Here is a 21,003-nt window from a genome sequence, read left to right on the forward strand (position 1 = left end):
AAAAAAAAAAAAAAAAAAAAAAATCCTTTGAGTTCAAGATATTTAAGTTTATTTTATACTGATAGTAAAAATTATATTTGCATATATTTGTAAAGATTTTTTATTTAGTAGTTCTTACAAGAGCTTGTTGGAGGTGACTAAAGGTAGTAATAGGACTTACTATATAGTAAGTTTTTAGTAAATTGTAGCTTTTATTTTATAGAAAGACTGCAAATTCTTAACTTAAGTAGTCTATTTAAAAATAATTCTCTGTGGGTGTGGTAGTGCATGCCTGTGATCCCAGCGCTCAGGAGGCTGAGACAGGAGAGGATTAGTGCAAATTTGAGGCCAGCTTGGGCTATATAGTAAGTTCAAGGCCAGCCTGAACTGCATAGCAAGATTTTGTCTCAAACCCCGCCACCCCAAAATAACTCAAGGTTTTTTTAATTTAAAAGTTTTTTTTGGGGGGTTGAAATTTTATGAGTAAGGGTAAAAACTGTTGCTTTTATTGAAATCCTAAAAATCAGAATATAGTGGGGGGTGAAAAGCATTTTTTTTATTTCAAAAATTCTTTGCTCTCATTTCTCGTCTTTCTCAGTCATTACCCATGCAGAAATGTCTCTTAGTAAGTACAGTAAAGTACTTCTCATTTGCTGCCATGTTATCCAGCAAGAGAAGAACACATTTTACTTCCCAGCCTACAGGATTGTTACTGAATAAGGTGAACTATTAGAAATATTTATTTTCTAGGAAAGCATCCATCACAGGCTTTGCTTATGGAGGGCAAAATGTTTTTTGACTCTGATCTGATCACCATTCTGAAGTGACAGGCACCTGAAGCTAGTGAACTATGAGGGTAGCGGTGAGTAATGGCCCTGCCAAGCCCAGAGTCTACTGGAGAGGAGTAAAAGGAAAGCAGAGCTAGCCTGAAGGCAGATGACCACTACTGGTCTTTTTTTTTTTTTTGTACTGGGGATCGAACTCAGGACCTTGCGCTTGGCAGGGAAGCACTTGTGCCACGGAGCTATATCTTTAGCCCTACTACTGCTCTTAAAGTTGTTTTTTTTTTTGTCTTTTTGAGACGGTCTCACAGAAGTTTGGGCTGCCCTTGAGCTTGCTTTGTAGCCCTGGCTGGTCTAAAACTCGCAATGATCCTCCTGCCTTAGCCTTTTGAGTGCTGGGATTACAGGCGTGCTGCACCATCATGCCAGGCTAAAGTTTTGAAAAGCTTGACAACTTTGTTTTTTGTGCCTATTTGGGAGTTTTTTAAATTTAGCTTTTCAAATTTTCAGTTTTATCTTGATGAAGATACCTCACCAAAAGACACCCCCCCCCCCACTCCGGGTGTAGAGGGTCCAATCCTGAGCAGTGGGCATGCTAGGCAGGCACACCTCCAGCCCCTTTTTAAATTTTTTATCTGAATATTCTTGCTGGAAGTTATGCAGTGATGTGTGTGTGTGTGTGTGGCGGGGGGTTTCTTGGGATGGAGGTTTTGCAGTTTTGTATGTTGCCCAGGGCAGTCCGAATCTCCTGGGCTCAATCAGTCCTCCTGCAACAGCCTCCCAAGTAGGACTTTTTAAAAGGCAAATCAAAGAGCTTTTAACATATAGTAAATCATCTGTTTTTTTTACTTTCCTTGACTTGAGAACTACTTTTCTAAACTACTTCTCGTAGCAAAATTAAAGAAGCTTTTATTATAAAGTAATGAAAATATATTGTAAATATTTAAACATTACAATATAGCATACAGTGAATAGTAAGTCTTGCCACCCCACCTCCTTGATTCAAGCTTGGCATGTCATCTTCATGCCTTTTTCTTTGCCACATACAAACTTGAGTATTTATTTTTGTTATGTTTGGCTTTGTGAAAATGGGCTCATACTGTACATATGGTATGTAATTTTTTTTAACGTCTATACCAGTTTATACAAACGTATGTCATTTCCTTTTGATGGTTTTAGCAAGATTTTATTTGCATTTACCACATTATTTTTCCTACTTAAAATGATGTATATAGGTCACCACCATATGGTACTTCAAGTTTTGGGAGATATATCTCTGGAGGCCCCACTTGGATTAGTGTTTAGTATTCAGTGAGCATTCATAATATTGTGATTTTATTTCAATGCCTTGTAATACTAGGTGGCAAATAGTCTCCTAGTAGCCATGACATGTATGAAGCCTCTCTTAGCCTTATATATTATTTTTTCAGTTACTGTTAATGAAATCTAATTGCATGAGATAGCTCCTAAAAGGTAATTTGAGAGGATTAGTGGGGGTTATTCTTGAGATACCTAGTAGTGTTCATTGAAAGGTTAATTTTGGGACAGAGTACTGTAGATATTGACCCAGCAGATGCTCAGGGATTCTACATACAACTGTATAATGTTTTTAAGTGGCCATATTATATTTTTAAAGTTTTATAATCTTTACTTATTTTTTATAATATCCCTGTGAAGCAGATGCAGAAATGTTGAGTGATTTGCCCACAGGCACACATTAAACTGATTAGGGTCTGTACTCTATGTTTGTAAACTGAACCATGCTGCCTCCTTACTAGTTATTTTTGTTTTTTGAGGTTTTTTTTTTTTTGGTACCAGAAATCAAACTCAGGACCTTGCGCTTGCCAACCAGATGCTTGTGCCACTGACCTATACCCCCGGCTCCTTACTAGTTATAAGTGAGTAATATAGTTGTTGCCATTTGGTGATTTTTTTGACTTTATGGAATAGTGAAGTTTAGGAATCCTTGTGTCCACTACTTTCCTTATTGAAAGAAAACACTTTTAAAGTTAGAATTTACTTACATCACAATATTAATTCTCATGTAAATTTACCTTGCTGTCTTAAAAATTAGAAGAAATCATATGAAAGTACACTAAAATGGCCATGTGTGTTCGTGGCATTCATGTAATCTTAACCTTTCTTGAGGCCAAGATGAGTATTAAAAATTCAAGGCTAGCTTGGACAATTTGGCAAGACCCTGTCTGAAAATTAAAATGTGAAAAGGGGCTGGAGATTAAGTCCAGTGGTAGCAGTTGGATTCGACTCCTGGTACAGCAGTGAAGAAATATAAAAATGAACTACAGTGGATTTAATTCTTTTGGGAAAACCTTTGTTGGCTTGAAAGTATCATAAATTATAAAAAATTGATACAAGGCTTTCAAGAATTTTCTGTATATTTTAAAAATGAATGCTCAGGATATATTGACATATTTGGAGTTGAAATACTGTGGCCTATGTAGCCAAAAGAGATTTCAAAGGTCATTTGGCTGTGTAGATTTAGACCCCAACTCTTGGCTAAGTGCAAATACAAAAATGATTATCTAGCCTAAAACAGTATTACAGTCTGTGTGGTGTCTCTTAATTAAGTTTACTTTGTCCATTTGAAATGTTTTCTGTTACTTGTTTGGACTTAGTTCTTTATTCAATTTCCCCTCCTTTATTATAATTTTTTTTTCTGTATGTACAACCTTTTTTCCTCCCAGTTGAACAGAATTCCAGCTGTAATCCTTTTGTATTGACAAGTGGGAATGGGTGAGTTCAGATAATTTAGGAGTATTTTTTTTTTTTTTTGGTTTTTCTCCGGTACCGGGAACCGAACTCACGACCTTGCGCTTGCCAGGCAGGCGCTTTTGCCGCTGAGCTAAATCCCCAGCCCCAATTTAGGAGTATTGTAAAAAGATTTTATTTAAGGGATTATACAGAGTCTGAAAATTACACGGTCATTTGTGCAGTGCTAAAATAGATGCTTTAACATGATGTGAGTCACATAATACATAATGATCTCCATATTTTTTGATACAAAGTCCTATATTTTAATAATACTACATAATTTGTAAATTCACTTTATTGCTATACCAACATCTCATTTTTCTCAAACTGTGATAAATTTGAAATAATATTAAAAGATATACAATCTCGGTTCGTCATGCTATCCTCATCTTTATTTTTGTTTTTCTAATGCTTAATATGTCAGCCTTTTTTAATTTTAAAATTTCCAGAAAATTTTTGAGAGATACATATGTATATTTCTATTTTATAGTTTAAAAAAATGAAGGCTCAAATTATGTAATTTCATGTCCCAAGTAAGTGGCAAAGCTAGAATTGAAACCAAAACTCCAGGGGTTTTACTAATGTTATTCTCTTACTAACATTTACTTTTACTTGGATCTCTAGTTTTCTTAGTTCACAGAGGCTTAGAAGGTATCATATTCTGTAAGTGGTGTATGTTTGTTTATGTGTGTATTGAAAGGGGAAATTTTGAAATGGGCTTAGCGAGAGCTGGAACCAGATACTAAAGGAGAAAGAAACACTTTAAAAAGCAGACGTACATCAGTTATTGCTTAGTATTTATTATATTCATATGGAGGTCTTGAGTTGCCAATATTTTAAAACATTACCTTTATTTAAGAGTGCAAGGGAAGTAGATTTAGAAAGAGTTGTGTTAAATTTTCATAACAAATGTTTTAGCAAGTGTAAAGTTAAGAAAGTTAACTATTTGGAATACTTTGTGCTGGGCAGTTAAGTTTGTGTAATATTTTTAAAGAATATGAAGTTTTTTGTTTGTTTGTTTGTTTGTTTGTTTGTTTGTTTTATCTTTTTTGAGACAGGGTCTCGCTATGCAGTTCAGGCTGGCCTTGAGCTTACTTTGTAGCCCAGGCAGGCCTCGAACTCGCAGCGATCCTCTTGCCTCAACCTCCTGAGTGCTGGGATTACAGGCATGAGCCACCACGTCTGGCTAAGAATATGAAGTTTTAAATTCAGGATTAATTACCTTTTAAAAAAGCATTGATTACCTTTATTTTTTTAGGAGTCAAGAAATTACTATGTAAAAGTGGACAAGTTGAAAACAGTTTTTGGGGTGGGGGTTTCTTTTTGAGACAGGGCTTCACTACACATTTCAGGTTGGCCTTGAACTCACTTTATAGCCCAGGGTGGCCTTGAACTCAGAGTGATCCTCTTGCTTCATCCTCCTGGAGTGCTGGAGTTACAGGTATACACCACCAGGCCTGGCTACGAGTTGAATTTGAAGCATTGATGGGACAGATTTTGTTTTATTTTATTTTATTTTATTCATGTATTTATTTATGTATTGATTGATTGATTGTCTTTTTGAGACAGGGTCTCGCTATGCAGTTCAGGCTGACCTTGAGCTCACTTTATAGCCCAGGCTGGTTTCAGAGTTGCAATGATCCTCCTGCCTCAGCCTCCCCAGTGTTGGGATTACAGGTGTGTGCTAGCACACCCGGCAGACAGATGTTTTAATAAACATCTCATTATTAAATTTTACTTTTAACTTCACACAATAACTTAGATTTACTTTTTGAGTGTGGTGACAGAATTAGACTTCATTTCCTATTGCTGCAACAAATTGTTACAAATTTAGTTTCTGTTAAAAAAACCCGCAGGCTTGTTATTTTATAGTTCTGGAGGTCAGAAATCCTGTATAGATCTTACTGGGCATGTTCTTTATGGTCCAGGGGAGAATTGGTTCCCTTTCCTTTCCCAGCTTTCTAGAGGCTGAACACATTCCTTTTCTCGTGGTCTTGTGTCTTCAGTGCCAATAGTCTTTTTATCTTTGACTTTTGAGAACTGCTTCCCCTTTCTAGAGAATAAAGACCTTTGTTTTTACATTGAGCGCACCCACATAATCCAGAGTAATCTCTATTTTAGAGTCATCTGATTAACAAACCTTAATTCAGTCTGCAATTTAAAATTTCCCTTTGATGTAATACGAGCTTCTGGAGGCTGGGGCAGGAGGATTGCATGTTTTGAGGTCAGCCTGGGCAATTTTGTGAGATTCTATCTAGAAAGTAAAATTAAGGCATTGGAGTGTAGCTCAGCATTGAGTTTAATACCCTGTATGGCAAAAAAAGCAGAATCCTCCTGATAGGTAATATAACAATTTTACAAATTCTTGAGATTAGGATGCAGACAGTTTAGGAAGAGGTAGTATTCTGTCTACCACAGGTTTCTTCATTTAGCAGAATGATTTAGCTTTTTAGCCTTCTCTGTAAAATGAGATTAATGTTTACTGTTTACCACAGGGATGTTATAAAGATGGAACCTATGTGCTGACAAGGTGTGGATAGCCATACACTCAGAATTGACAGATGCTTTTGGTTGCTTTTATATGCTGGGTAAATGATTGATGGGTAGGTAGTTTCCAAGGTAACCACTGGCTTTGTAAAGTCCATTCTAAGTACCTGTGACAGTGGTGACCCTGGACAGTTTAGTAACATGGTCTCACAAGATCATAAACTTTTAACATTTGCTATGTGATTTTCTGTGATATTTTTTGTGATTGTGCTTGAGCATGTATGGCATAGGTGACATTAGAACAGTGTGTGGAAGAGGGCCCAGTTGCCCTCTCCACTTGCCACACACAGTTGAATTGAAACTTGCCTGTGTCAAACAATACATGCCTTCGTGCTGCATGGCAGGTATCATTTGTGCACTACCACACCCGGCTCTTGCTTGCCATTTTTAAGGTATCTTTCTTTCCATGATTGCTAACCCTAAACCTGTCTTCTTTATCTCAGATCCTGTCCTCACATTGGCTTAATCTGCTGCAGATACTTTCAGTGGAATTTTTATTCTCCTGGATATCTGTTTGAATCTGCCTTATAGATTCCATTTCTTTACTATGCTGAGCATTCATGGCTTCCATAATTTTCTTAAGCTCCTCTTTGTGTGTGTGTGTGTGTGTGTGTGTGTGTGTGTGTGTATCTGCTCTAGAGGCACTAAGCATGGTTTTCATTGTGGACACCATCTCTGCAGTTACCTGAGAAATTATTTCTGATTTGATTTTTTTTTTTTCCTAGAGCCACATTCAATTGTTTTGTTGTTACTACTTTGGAGAGGCCAGGTGGGGGTGGCTTTTGGATTGTTCCACCTTATTGCCCCCTGGGCTTACCTTTGGTGAACTGGATGTCTGGGGTTGCATCTTAAGTGTCTTTTCATTTGCTTTCCTTTTTTTTTTTTTGGTTTAATTTCTGGGGAGATGCTTGTAAATTGCCTACTGTTGCTTACGTTATTGCTGGTATTTAGGACCCTTAGGAAATGACTGACTTCTTGAAAGTGTCTTCCAGGTGTTGCTGGTTTTTGGGTTTTGAGTGTTGCAAGATCCTACCTCTTCAGTTTGTTGGGGATGAGATGTTACTAGCTGTTAGACCCAGGCCCTGGTTCTTTGGCACTGTGCCACAGTATTTTCTGTGACCCTTAGTCAACCTCAGTCTTGGAATACCAGGAAAAATAACTGTTTTAGAACAATTACGTCACTTTTGGCTAAGTGGTACCATCACAATGACAGTAGAAAAAATCACAGCCTAAAAAATGACAAACTGAGGTAACTATTAATTTGCCACCTTTAACCATATGAACTAGATTTGTAGTTACATAACAAAATCTAAAACAGACCAGGAAATTATATGCGGTAAGTCCTTAATATGTCAATTTTTCCCTCAGGGGTTAAAATTTAAAAGGGGTTAGGGAAAAAATAGAGAAGTAGAAGAAGAGGAAGAGGTTAGAAGTAAGGCTGGAGGACAAAGGGGGATCCTGCTAACTTCGGGAAACTGGTGCAGAAGACTGGAGGGAAAGAGAGAAGGAAGAGATAAAAAGGACAGAACAAGAACCACAAAGAGGCTTGAAACCATCTTCACACTCATAAGAAAAAGATCAAACAATGAAGGAGAGATTAAAGAAAAAAGAAAAATGAAAAACAACCACCATCACCACCACAACAAAAACAAGAGAGAGAAAGAAAGAAAAAGGCCATTTCCAGGTTTGTCTGCTGTCACTGGCAGACAAAGTCCTGATCCGTGCTGATCTATCCCAGTAAGCCAGCGGTAGTTTTTTGGCGGAGTAGTGGATAATCTCAGCAAGTGGGCACCTTCTGGCCGAGACCAGACTCATTTGGCCTGCAGCCTTGAGTGCACCTGAGCCCAGCTGGGAGCCATTAGATAACAGTCAGCCACAGCTCTGAGTTTTGAGCTGGGCCGGCCCCTCTCCATGATGGCTCCCATCCAATTGCTGTCTCATATGGGAGGACTGAGCCCTCAGCACTCATCACCAGCTAGTGCAGTCCTTCACGTCTGCTGCTCCCCTCCACTGCTTCGTCTCTGTGCAGGTGTCTGGGGTGGCCAGCAGTCACCGTGTGTCCACAGGTTTGAAGCACTCCTCTTGGGCCATGAGTCCTGGTCTTGGGGAGAAGATGCTACAGGATACCTCCTTCCTCTTCATTGAAGTTCTCCCTTCACTTTCTCTGTGGGCTTCAATTCGTGCCTCAGATCCTTCCTGGGTCCAGGGCACCCACTTTTCTCTTTCTCAGGCTGCTATATTTCAGCGTCTGGATGGGAACTCCCAGAGGCTCTTTACTGCTGCTTACCACTCCACCATCTTGGTGCCTCCTCCTTGAAATTCTCCGTAGCAAGTAAAATGCTGTGATTACCATGGTAGCATTCCAACCTTCTGGGCACTTATATTATTTGTGAAGACAGGCTTTTATTGTTATTAAGCAGATAGTGTTTTCTTTAATTATTAAACCAGTTCCATTGAACCAGAGGTTGATGCATCAGTTTGACAAAAACAAGATAAAAAAAAAAACAAGGTCAAATAGCTAGCTAGTTTTATGTTTTCATTTTAAATGTTGTAATAAAAATATAAGAAAGGAAGTTTAGTTACTTATACTCACTAATTATATGTTTTATATATAGCCCAGGATAGTTCTTCATTGTGTGGCCCAGGAAAGCCAGACAAGTAGAAACCTATGTCCTAGAGAATGAGAATGAGGTTTTACTTCTGTTTACTTTTTGTATGACTTTGCTAAAGCAGGTTTCTGTTTTAGAATTCAATCTTTCTAGACTTTTTAGGTGTGAGAATTGTGATGATTTTATAGTGCAGTATTGAAAAAAATAGATGAGTGCTGCTTAACTCATTTGTTTTGTGATTTTTATCTAGAACATACAATTCACTTTTTAAGCAGTAGGCTTTTTCTACTTGTGTGCTTTTCCAAAGGATTACTATAGGAAATAATCAAGGGACTGCAATTATTCATAATTGTATTTAAATCCCATTTGTTTAAGATTATTTGAATGTGCTTCACTGGCGTTTTTTGAGGTTGGTGCCATTTCTTTTTTTTTTTTTTTTTTTTGAGCTGGTTAACTCAAATAAATCTTCAACCTCTCAAAATCATGGTGTTGGTGAGGCAAGATTGACAGGGAAGTAGATGGTAGAAATAGCTGTCAAAAACCCATGGTGAATCCATCAGCAGGCACATAATATACGTTTTTTTTATTTCCAGGTTAATTAAGGTAAGCTGCTTAGAATAAATTTAACAGAACATTTCTGTGTGAACGTTCACTAGGTCATCTTGTAAATGTTTTTTTATTTTTTATTTTTTTATTTTTTGTTTTTTTCTGGTACTGGGAATCGAACTCATGACCTTGCGCTTGCCAGGCAGGCGCTGTGCTGCTGAACTAAATCCCCAACCCCTTGTAAATGTTATAGATGGAGACAAAAGTCTGCTAATTTGTCTTACTGCAAACTCAAGTAAGTGATGTAGATTTTCTCCAGGTTACATTATGGTATATTTCTTTGTGTATGTAAACAGTAGTTAAATATTGTCTAAGTTAGATTGTGTCTGAAGATTGAGTTTTGACCAGTGATTTGATTCTTGTGATGCGATAAGATTCTGTGACTCCAGGATATCTAATTCCAGCCCTTCTTTGTCCATACCCAGTAAATACTGGGCTAATGTTTATTGTCAAATACATCAGTATAAAATCAGTTTCACAGAGTTCTTTGAGTTCTCAGTTATAAATAAATGGTCTCAGAGTTTATTTTACATTATCTTATACAGTGATTTTAGAGCATAGATTTGTGAATGATTTGAGTTTGATAGTACCTCATTCAAAGTATTACCCTTTAAAATTTAAAATATCTGCTCAGTTTTAATGGAGGGGATACATTCAAGTGCGACTCTTCTTTGTCAAACTTGAGAGATGTGTTAGAAGCAAAAGAGGATGGATTTTAGGGTGTGATACTGGTTACCTCATCATACTGATGTTAGATAAGAGTGGAATGAATTTATTAGGTTGAGTCCTGGTCTCCTTCTTAGTTCGTTGCAATGCCTTAGGCATTTTCTTTCCTTAAGCCTTACATTCAGCCTGTGAAAAGTGCGGATAAAATTATTTAGATGCCTGGTTGTAAATTAAATAAAATGAGGTATGTAATGTAATTATTACCATTTTGTTTAGAAGTGTTAAAAAATAGTAACTATGATATATTGTAGGGTGAAGGGTGGATCACTTTACTAGATGTCTTTACCAGTTGCCGATAGTTGAGAATAGCTACTTGGTATGGTCAATGTGTATTACAGTATAATGAAATAGAATAGAATGAAATAGAAATGCAGTATAATGAAATAGGTTGGAATGCTTTATTATTGAAAGCATATTCCTATACAGTTCATATTCTTATGCTAATGTTTGCTCTTGTAGCCAAATCTGTGGATTTTTACTTTTGGTTGGCGCTTCTCCCACCCCCCATCCATATTTAATTTTAAAAGGGGGATTGAATAACTTTTATAACCACTGGAAAATATGTGTTTTGGGAGTGTCTTTAGAAAATGTAAAATTCAGAATTAAAAATTTTGGATGTGGAATAGTAGACTTTAATGATAAAGAATACTATAGTCTTTCAAGTCAAAATTTAGAGTTTTTATCTTAGAGCCATTGTTGCCTTAAAGTTTTGGATAAATGACTTAATTACCTCTGATGTATAATTTTTAATTTTCTGAAATGAATATAATGATAAAACCTACCTTCTACTTTGGAAATACTGAATGAGATACTATATTAAGCATGGCATCTAATTAGGCACTAAGTGATGAGGAACTCTTGTTGTTATTACTAGTCATAAATGAGAGAGTGGTAGTGGAGAGGTATTTAAATGCTAGGGTATACATTATTTAAAACAGTATTACCAGTAGTAATACAGGGTGAGTGATGTGTGATTTTTAAGTTAAAAGTAGTTGCATTAAATAAGTAAAAGGAAATCAATGAAATTCATTTATAATATTAACCCACTATATCAAAAATTCTCACTGCAACGTGTAATTAATATTCAAATTACTACTGAAACATTTTAATTCTCTTTTCATACTGAGTGACGTGTGTATTTATATGTGTAGTACTGTTCAGTTTGCACACTAAATTTTCATTGGAGGTGCTTGCTTTGTATTTAGATTTTACGAAATTCTCAGTTGAAAAAGTACATTCATATAGCCAGGTTATTCTTTTTTAAAAAGTTCTTATTTTTTTATTTTTAACAGAGGTATCACTATGTAGTACAGGCCTGCATTGAAGTCACTTAGGTAGCCCCAGGCTGGTCTTGAATGCACGGCACACCTCCAGCCAGGTTGTTTTAAATATATGTAACTTTTCTAACAACTGACTGGTGTGGATTTCTAAGTTAAAGTTAAATAAAACGGCAGATTCAAGCACTCAGTAGCACATATGGTTGATGGTTTTTCCTCCCATGTCCTTATGTTCTTTCTCATGACAACTCTTAGAGTTGTTTTATGCTTGTTGATTTTGTTGCTTCATAAGGAATTTTTTTTCTTGCTTAGCAAGAGATTGCTATCTTTACAGTGCCATACTCTTGTTGAATTATGGTATTTCTTGATGTATAGACAATGCTTTTTTTCTTATTTCATTTCCTATGCATTTTTAGGAATTTTTCTATAGTGTCTCAGTTTAAAATAGTTTCTCTAGTAATTTAAAATCACTTTTGTTTAAAAATATTCTTGTTAAAATACTTCTACATATTGAGTATGTGTTTGTGCTACTGTATGCCAGGTAGTATTCTTGTTCTTAGAATTACTGTCAGATGCTGAATGTCTTGTATGCATAAGCATTTAATAACTGTATTTTGTTTCGCTTTGACAGTATATTATTTGATTTGATTATTGATGCATTGTATATTTTCTAGTACTGGAGATTGAAACCTGGGCCCTGTACATAGTAGGCAAGCATTTTACCACCAAGGTGTATCCTTACTCATTTTTGAGACAAGGTCTTGCCCAGGCTAACATCAAATTTGTGATCCTCCTATCTCAGCACCCTGAGAAATTAGGATTTCACATGTGTGCCACCATGCCCAACTCCTACCCCTTTGGATTTTATTTTGAGACAGGGTCTTGCTAAGTTGCTCCAGGCTAGCCTGGAATTTGTGATCCTCCTGCCTCAGCCTCCCATTACAGTGTGTACTTTTTAAAGAGAAATATTTTAGTGATGTCCCTCCCCAACAGGGAAGTGAACCCAGGAAGCTCTGAGCTATAGTCTTAGCCTATTTTTAATTTTGTTTGAGACAAGGTCTTACTGAATTGTCCAGGCTGGCCTTGAACTTGTGATCTTCCTGCTCTACCCTTCCTAGTAGCTGGGATTACAGGCATGTACACCATGGCCAGCTCATTTTCGCATTTTGTTTGTTTAGTTTTGGTCTATTTGAGACAGGATTTTGCTATGCACTTCAGGCTGGCTTGAACTCACTTTGTAGCCGAGGTGGTCCTGAACTCACAGCGATCTTCCTGCCTCTACCTCCCAAGTGCTGGGATTATAGGCGTGTGCCACCATGCCTGGTATTTTAATGATTTTTAAATTTTTAAATTTTAAATTTTAAATTAAAAAAATTTTTTTGGTACCAGGAATCGAACTCAGGATCTTGTGCTTGCCAGGCAGGTGCTTATGCCACTGAGCTGTATCCCTGGCCCAGTGATTTTCTTTTTAAATAAAATTTTAGGGTTTATTTCCTTAATTGCATAATATTTGTTTAAATTTAAACAAAAACTTGGAGATCATGGTGTGTTCTATATACACATTTTAAGAAATACTGTAACTGAAGCTTCTGCATAATCAGTTTAAACTGGTAACTTGTCTTTATTGATTTATTTTGAAATAAGATTTAATTTTTTTTTTTTTTTTGGTTTTTCTCCGGTACCGGGAAACGAACTCATGACCTTGCGCTTGCCAGGCAGGCGCTTTTGCCGCTGAGCTAAATCCCCAGCCCCTGAAATAAGATTTAATTAAAGTAAGGATATGATAGAGGGACATCTATAAAAGAAGAATACTTTATTTAAAATCTATTATTTTGGTAATCCTTTCTGTCTCCTGCAAGGCATCTTTAATATAAAATAAAACTGTATGTAGTAATTATAAAGCAGTGATAATATTGCAAGTTTGAGTACTTTTTTGTGACTGTTTTAAGTACAGGTTTACAGAGAAGGAAAACGCCTAGAAAAAGTAAGAGAGCATGGATTTAAACTTACTTTGATCTCAGCTTGTTTTCTTAGCAACCACATCACCTTTTTTAGGGGGTTGCTAGATAAAGTGAAAAAGTAAATCCAGGTGTTTTTGTCCCTCTGGTAGTTTTTGTGGTGTTATTTTATGGGTAAGCTGGGGTAGAATGTGTACTGGGAGGGGGACAATATTTCAACAACCTGTTTGGATTCCCCCCCATTTGGATTTTTAAGAGGACTAAACAAATTCTTTCTTGTACCAGTTATAAGGTAACCATTAAAGCCATATTTTTTCCTAATTCTAGATCCTTAGTGTCACACGTTGAAAACTGGGGGGACTCTGAAGACTCTGCTGGTCATAAATGAAGATTTAGAATCCTTTGCAAGATAGTAATGGATAAGAATTATGTATTCAAACATATGTGTCTTTTTTTCCTTTCCCCCTTACCATGTAGCATATACCATTTTAAAGCAAGTCCCAAATATTCAACCCATTAATGTTTTTCAGTGTATATCTCTTAACAAATTAGCACCTTTTTCTTTTTTTTTTTTTTTTTTTTTTTGGTTTTTCTCCGGTACCAGGAACCGAACTCACGACCTTGCGCTTGCCAGGCAGGCGCTTTTGCCGCTGAGCTAAATCCCCAGCCCTAGCACCTTTTTCAAAGCGTAACCACAGTGCCATTGTCAAAAAATAAGAAATAACATTAATTCCTTAATGTCCTCCTAGAGCTAGAACATGTTCATGTTTGTCTAATAGTCTCAGAAATGTCTTACAATTGGTTTGTTTACATTAAGACTCAGAGAAAGTCTTTACAATGGGGAGATAGGTGCCAAAGGCCTACTCCTTAATTCTACCTTTTCATGCCCTTTATTTGATGAAGGAACAGTGATACTTACCCTGTAGAATTGTCCACATTCTATTAGGCTGATTGCATCATTCTGGTTCAGTTTAACCTGTATGTTTTCTGTAAATTGGTAATTAGTCCTAGAGCTTTTGGATGAACATGCTTCATAGATGGTGCCATGTTCTTACTATGTCTCATCAGAATGCATATCATGTCAGGTTGATTTTCATTATTGCAAAGACTGGTCAGTAGTTTTACTTGTTAGCCTGATCTGTTGTTTATAAAATTGCTACATCGCTTTTGCCATAATTTTAGAAGTCTGTAATGATGGTTCTGTAGTTCCATTGTATGTTTATTATGAAAGTTGATTTTTTTAATTATAGCACTTCTACATTTATTAATTGAAATCCGTTATATAGGAAACTCTTCGTAGTCATGCATGGTGGCACATACCTGTAATCCCAACATGTAAAGCTCAAGCCCAGGCTGGGCAATTTAGTGAGATCTGATCTCACAATACAGAATTTAAAAAGGGCTGATGATATGCTCCAGTGGGAAGGATCTAGGTTCAATTTCAAGTTATCCCCCTAAAAAGAGAAAAAACACATTTTTACCTGTTTAGTGTCTTTGAAATCCAAAAATGCACAATAAAACCTTTAATTATAACTCCTTCACTTTGATCATTTTCACAATAAGTTGGTACCGTACAAACTTGCTAAGATGACCAAAAATTTTTTTAATGGGTCAAAGATTTTTATGTATTTCATGTGTTGTAAATCATTGTAGTATTGCTCTTGATATTTTAGTTGTCTGTTTTAAGTCAATTGGTGTTCTTTCTAATGGAGTCCTCTGTTGTTTCGAGTTTTATTCTGCTAATTTTTGATAATTTCCTCACTTTCTGTCACAGGAATCTTTCCTGGCCTAGCCCTGGAAGCAGCTATTTCTTCTTGGAGCCCATTTTCCTCAAGTGGGAAGTAATTTTTAGAGATCCTAATTAGGATGTTAGAGTGCTCATTGCTGATAGCTGATTATTGCTTCTAGACTCTTTCAGTATTTAGATGCAGGAAATAAGTTAAGAAAGTAGACAAGTAAGTTATGCCTTTAACTGATACTTCCACTTTGCATGAAAAGTTACAGCTTTAATTTAATGTCTTTTATTACTTGATGATAAAAATGTGTATTTAGACGAGATTGGGTGCATTCAGGGTAGTATGGCCATAGACAAAAAGAAAATACACACTTAGAATTAATCAGCTGAACTCAGTTTAGATTATCCTAATTTTATTGGTAATATTAAAAGCATCAAAGTGAGGAGCCAATGGAACACACGTATGCATCCTTCTACTGTTAGGCATGATCAGGCAGTTGACCTTGGCCATAATAGTGTTATAGGGTTTGTTCTTAGCCTGTTTTATCTGAGGAACGTTAGCCTTCATATCCAGAATGAAATAACTTTGTTGTCTTCTGTCCTTGTGGTTGACTTGGTATTCAGGGAAGATGATGATGACATAGTGGTCAAGGTTGTTTTTCCTGGGGGTGCTTTTTCAAGGATATTGGGGGTATTTTTGGAGCCACAGTATGCTACTGAAAGATAGGTAATGAGATGGTCCTTTTTGTGATTGTAGAACTTTCTTGGTCTTAAAAGCTTTTGAGTTTTTCGTTCGTTTGTTTGTGTTTCACTATGTAGCCCAGACTGGCCTCAAATTTACAATGATCCTCCTGCCTTAGCTGGGATTAAAGGCTTGTACCACTATGCCTGGCAGGGGACCTGTTGTCTTTAAGAAATATGTGAGTTTTTCTATTCTGAGGCTATATTCCACTAGGAATTAAAGGTGAGTCAGTATTTAAAAATACTTTCCATTTACTTATGCTACCAACTTGATAAGATAGGATATTTACTGAATTGGTTTTTGTTTGTAGAGATTGTTCTGGTTTTTAATTGCTTGTTTTTAAATTTTTTGTTGTAAAATACATGGTTTCAAAATATTGAGGATGTTTTCTAAAAACATGATACTGGTTTGCATATCAGTCTTCTCCCTGTATCCTATCACTGATTAAGTAAGTGTTTTATTTTACCATACGCTTTTATTTAAATTTTAATTTATGCTTGCATTAATTTTTTTTAAGTTCAGTTTTAAAAGTCCAATGTAAAATTTTCCAAGACATCGGATGGTTATTAGACATCAAAATAGTTCTTGTTTATATATCACATTTTAGAATTTTAAATATTTTACTGGATTTTGAACATATTATATGTCATTAAAGGCGGATGGAACTAAAATAGCTTAAAAGTTGAGTTCTAACATCTACAGATACATAGTTTTATTTCCTGTAATCTCTTTTATGAGCTAGTAAGAAATTTTGCTGGTTGATATACTGAAATTATGACAGAGTCAAACTTCCAGATGATGTTGCTCTTTTTTTTTTTGGTGGCACTGGGGGTTGAATTTAGGACCTTCACACTGAGTTACATTGCAAGTCCTTTTTATTTTGAGTGTCTTGCTAACTTGGCTAGGGTGGGCTGGATTTGAAGTCTTCCTGCCCTACTCTCTTGAGTAGCTACGATTATAGGCATGTGCCCACACACACCAACCTCATATAATCTTCTCCTAAAAAAGTCTTTTTTGGGGGACAGTGTTGGAGAGTGAACCCAGGACCTCACATACACTCAGCAAGTGCTTTACCACTAGCCTACATCAGTCTGTGTATACAGTAAATTCCCATTTCCATGATTTTGCTTCTCATGGTTTTAGTTACCTATAATCAACCCTTATCTGAAAATACTAAACAGAAAATTCTAGAAATAAACAATTCATAATTTAAAAACAATTTTTATTATAGTATGTTTTTATAATTATTGTTTGGGTTTTTTTGTTTGTTTGTTTGTTTGTTTTTTGTCTTTTTGAGACAGGGTCTCACTGTGCAGTTCAGGCCGCCCGTGAGCTCACTTTGTAGGCCAGGCTGGTCTCGAACTCGCAAGGATCTTCCAGCCTCAACCTCCCGAGTGGTGGGATTATAGGTGTGCACCACCATGCCTGGCTAATTACTGTATTTTGTTACTCTTCCCAAGTCTAATTTTTGTAAACTATTGTAGGTATGTATGTGGAGGAAAAAACATTGTATACATAGGGTTTGATGTTATGCAGTTTCAGGCATCCCCTGGGTGTCTTAGGATGTATCCCCTGTAGGTAGGTTAGGGGAGTACCATATTGAGTTGGCACTTTGTTAGTGGTCCTTAGGAACAGTCTGGAAAGACCATAACAAGTTAGTAGTGATTGTTTCTCACAAGTGAAGAGCATTGGCAGGGTTTAATTTGTATTTTATAAAATTAGTGTTTGATTTTTTAAATGAATGTGTACTGTTTTATTAATTACAAACATTTTTTCACTTACAGAAATTTGTTTTGTTTTGTTTTGGTTTGGTTTGGTTTGGTTTGGTTTTTCTCCGGTACCGGGAACCGAACTCACGACCTCGCACTTGCCAGGCAGGCGCTTTGCCGCTGAGCTAAATCCCCAGCCCCACTTACAGAAATTTGTGTTAGTGGCAAATAAGGGACAAAAAGTAGAAATCTTGCCTTGCAGCATTTTTTTTTAAACGTTGGCTCTGACATTTGTGTGATTAATTTGTTCTTAGTGACAGTACCTACGTCATAGTATTGCTGTGAGGCATACCACCTAGCACAAGGTAAAGATCAGTAAAGTAGGACCTCTGTGGATCCTAGATATATTGCTCTGTAGGTTTTGGAAGAGGGTGGTATAGCTACATCAGTGTGAGGAGTGTATATCGTGGAGTCTTTGAAGAACCTTATATTTGTGTCAGTCTACAACCTTCCTTTGGAGCTTTTTTCCTGTTTAGTTCTACATCACCTTTTTTCCTTCGTATTTCCAGAAAGTTCATTTCCAGTTGTTAGTTCAGTGTTTTGGGGTACACGTTTTACTTGTTCATCTTTGTTACCTACAGACAGATATAAGAAATTTAACTTAATAGTAATCAAAAAAGTCAGACTTTCAAGTCCTGGAGGAGTCTATTTGACTCAACCATAAATTGTGTCATGATTGGAAAAAAGGTAGTTTTTGGTGATCTCCCAGATACCACTTTAGAAATAATTTGGAAAACCTGGAATTTCCTGTAGTTTTTATTAGTTTATAAATCAATAATGCTGAAATAGAACTTCTGAAACTGGAACCATCCCTACAGTATTCAGGATAAAAGGTTTCTTTATGTAGGCATAGGCAATGAGGTCTTTGCAAAGGGAGATCTTGGCCACAATCCAAATGATTGCAAAATTATATCATATATAATTTGCAATAAAATGAGGAAGTAGACAGCTTACTTAAGAGAATATATTCATATTGTTAAACTCCACATATCTATTTTAATTTTACTTTTCAAACAAATGAAACACAAGACTGAAAAGTCAAATATATAAAAAGGTATATAAAAACAACCAAAAAACCCTCTCATCCTGCCTTTTCTTTCATTCTTGAGTTTCTCTTTCTGCTGATAGGCACTGTTAGTTATTTCTTGTGTTTTCAGTTACTTACATATAGAAAAACAAACACAAATTTGCTTTCAGTTTTGCCCTTTTAGTCTATTTTTAAATCATATATACTGTACTATACCACATTTCTGAAGTTTCTCATTTAGCACATCTGGGAGATGTTTCTCTATCAGTACATCACGAATGCCATCATTCATGTATTTTAACAACGTTATGTACACTAAAACATTAAATAGTGTGTGTAAACACTGATTTTTAAGTAAATGTCTAGGTTAGTGTATCTTACCACCATAAGCTTGAGAACTTTTCCATCACCCTTATGAAGTTCCCTGCTACTCATCTACTGTCAGCCCTCATATCCGTCATCTCCAGTTCCAGCTAATCACTGATCTGTCTCCTATTTCTTATTTTTGTAGTTCTATACTAGTGTGTTTTACGGATATAACAGTTTAGCCACTCTGTTTTTGGACATTTAAGTGATTGTTTACAGTTCTAATGTATGTAACCTTGCACATACATTATTTCATGTATATGCAGGCCTATCTGTGGAATTAATTTCCAAAAATAGACTTAAACCAAGTGTATCTATTAGGGTTCACAAGGGGAATAGATGATAAATATATCTAGAGGAACACACACTCACACTATATAAAGGATTTACCAGGTATATTTTCAGTGGTTGCTTGTTGAATCAGAGGTGAGAGAATACAAGATGGCCTTCTGTGTGTTGGCTTTCCAGTCGAAAGTCAAAGGCCTAGAGTTCACTGCAAAATCCCATGAGAGTCCATGTGGGGAAAGCTGATGGGTCTGTGTTGGAAAATGGAATAGTCTGATCCGGAAGTCGGAAGGACCTGAAGATGAATGTCCAGAGGCATTGGCAAAGCACAAAAGGGGGGACTTCTTTCTTTCCATATTTATTCTGTACAGTCTTCAAGTCTGTTGGTTAGTGCAGTCCACTAACTGGTGGGCTTCCCTCTTAGTTTGTGGCCTACCTGTCCATCATCCACAGACACACTCAGCTTTACTAATCTACCAGGTCAGCTGTGGCGAATCTGTGGCATGCATACTACAACTGGTACACTGATCCCTCTGTCAACAAGAAAACCATGTTGCCCCAAACTTTGAAAGTAGGCAGCTGAAATAGTTTCCTAATCTAAAAATGCATTTAGGAAATTCTACAACATTTGCAAACAATTTTCCAAGCCATCTGTATATCTACAAGGAATTTTCTAGCATTGTAGCAGCTACAAAGGAGAATTTTAGTAACAGATTTTTATACTTCCATGAGGTGGCGACAACCCTGTGTTTTTTCACTTCTCCAGGTAAAACCAAATGTGAAGAACTTGATCTTTCCTATTTACCCTGGTTAGATTTTGGAAATCTGGAAATGGAGCTATTGGAATTTCAAGAAAGCTCTATCTGGAAAAATAAATTCCATGACCTCCCTGTAACACTTGAGAAGACAGAGAAGGTAGTGTGAAGGGATGAAAAAGGACAGCACAGTTGGTAGTTGTGAAAATGAAATCCTTAAATGTGGAATTCTCTGCCAAATACTTTTAAGTCAACGAAAGTACTTGGAATTGCTTTTCTTAGTTTGTTTGGATCATCTTATGCTTGTGAGCAGCTGTTTTCTGCTTTGAATTATATCAGATCTGATACAAGAAGCAGACTAACCAATGACTTGAGTGTTGCATGTGCAGCTCTCAAACTAAGCAAGCATGAGCTGTGGTTTGACAAATTATCACCATGCACACAACAGCAAAGATCACATTAATTGTGCAAAAAGCATGCCAAATGGAAACTTCTACCTTTCAATGAAAAGCTGTTTGTATCATTGAAAGCTCTGTTATGTTTTTCTTTTAGGACAAAATATGTTAATGTATGAGTTGTTTTATCTAAACTAAAACCTCAGTATTCAGGTTTAATTCCAGTGTTGGTGCTGTGCAATCAATAGGTGGGTTTTGGGTTGCTCAGTCTCCTAAAAAATTCCCCATGACTGTACTAGGTAGTTTTTTACTCAAGTCAAATTGACTTTTACTGTTAATGATCACAGGGGCTGTGTTTTTAATTTTGGGGTTTTTTTGTTTGGTTGGTTTTTTTTTTTTTGGTTTTTCTCTGGTACCGGGAATCGAACTCACAACCTTGTGCTTGCCAGGCAGGCGCTGTGCTGCTGAGCTAAATCCCCAGCCCCTGTGTTTTTAATTTTGATAATAGCCGTATTTTTCCTCTATAGGTTATACAAATTTCCATTTACCCCCCAAAGTGTTTCCAAATTTTATCAGCCTACCGTGTTACCAAGACTTCTCAATTTTTGGTAATCTAAAATGAAATACTGTTTTTTGTAATTTTTATTTAGACCTTTATATTTATCAAATTTAT

The 21,003-nt window shown here is 36.3% G+C and overlaps 1 protein-coding gene across 2 annotated transcripts in view; it reads left to right on the forward strand.

Annotated features, from left to right (window-relative positions):
- Arid4b (AT rich interactive domain 4B (RBP1-like)) overlaps window positions 1-21,003 on the forward strand; it is a 136,739-nt gene that overhangs the window by 8,711 nt on the left and 107,025 nt on the right. The gene's annotated exons all lie outside the window — the stretch shown is intronic.

Source organism: Chinchilla lanigera, unplaced genomic scaffold (assembly GCF_000276665.1).
Source record: "Chinchilla lanigera isolate Chin_1 unplaced genomic scaffold, ChiLan1.0 scaffold00091, whole genome shotgun sequence".
NCBI classification, from domain to species: Eukaryota; Metazoa; Chordata; class Mammalia; order Rodentia; family Chinchillidae; genus Chinchilla; species Chinchilla lanigera.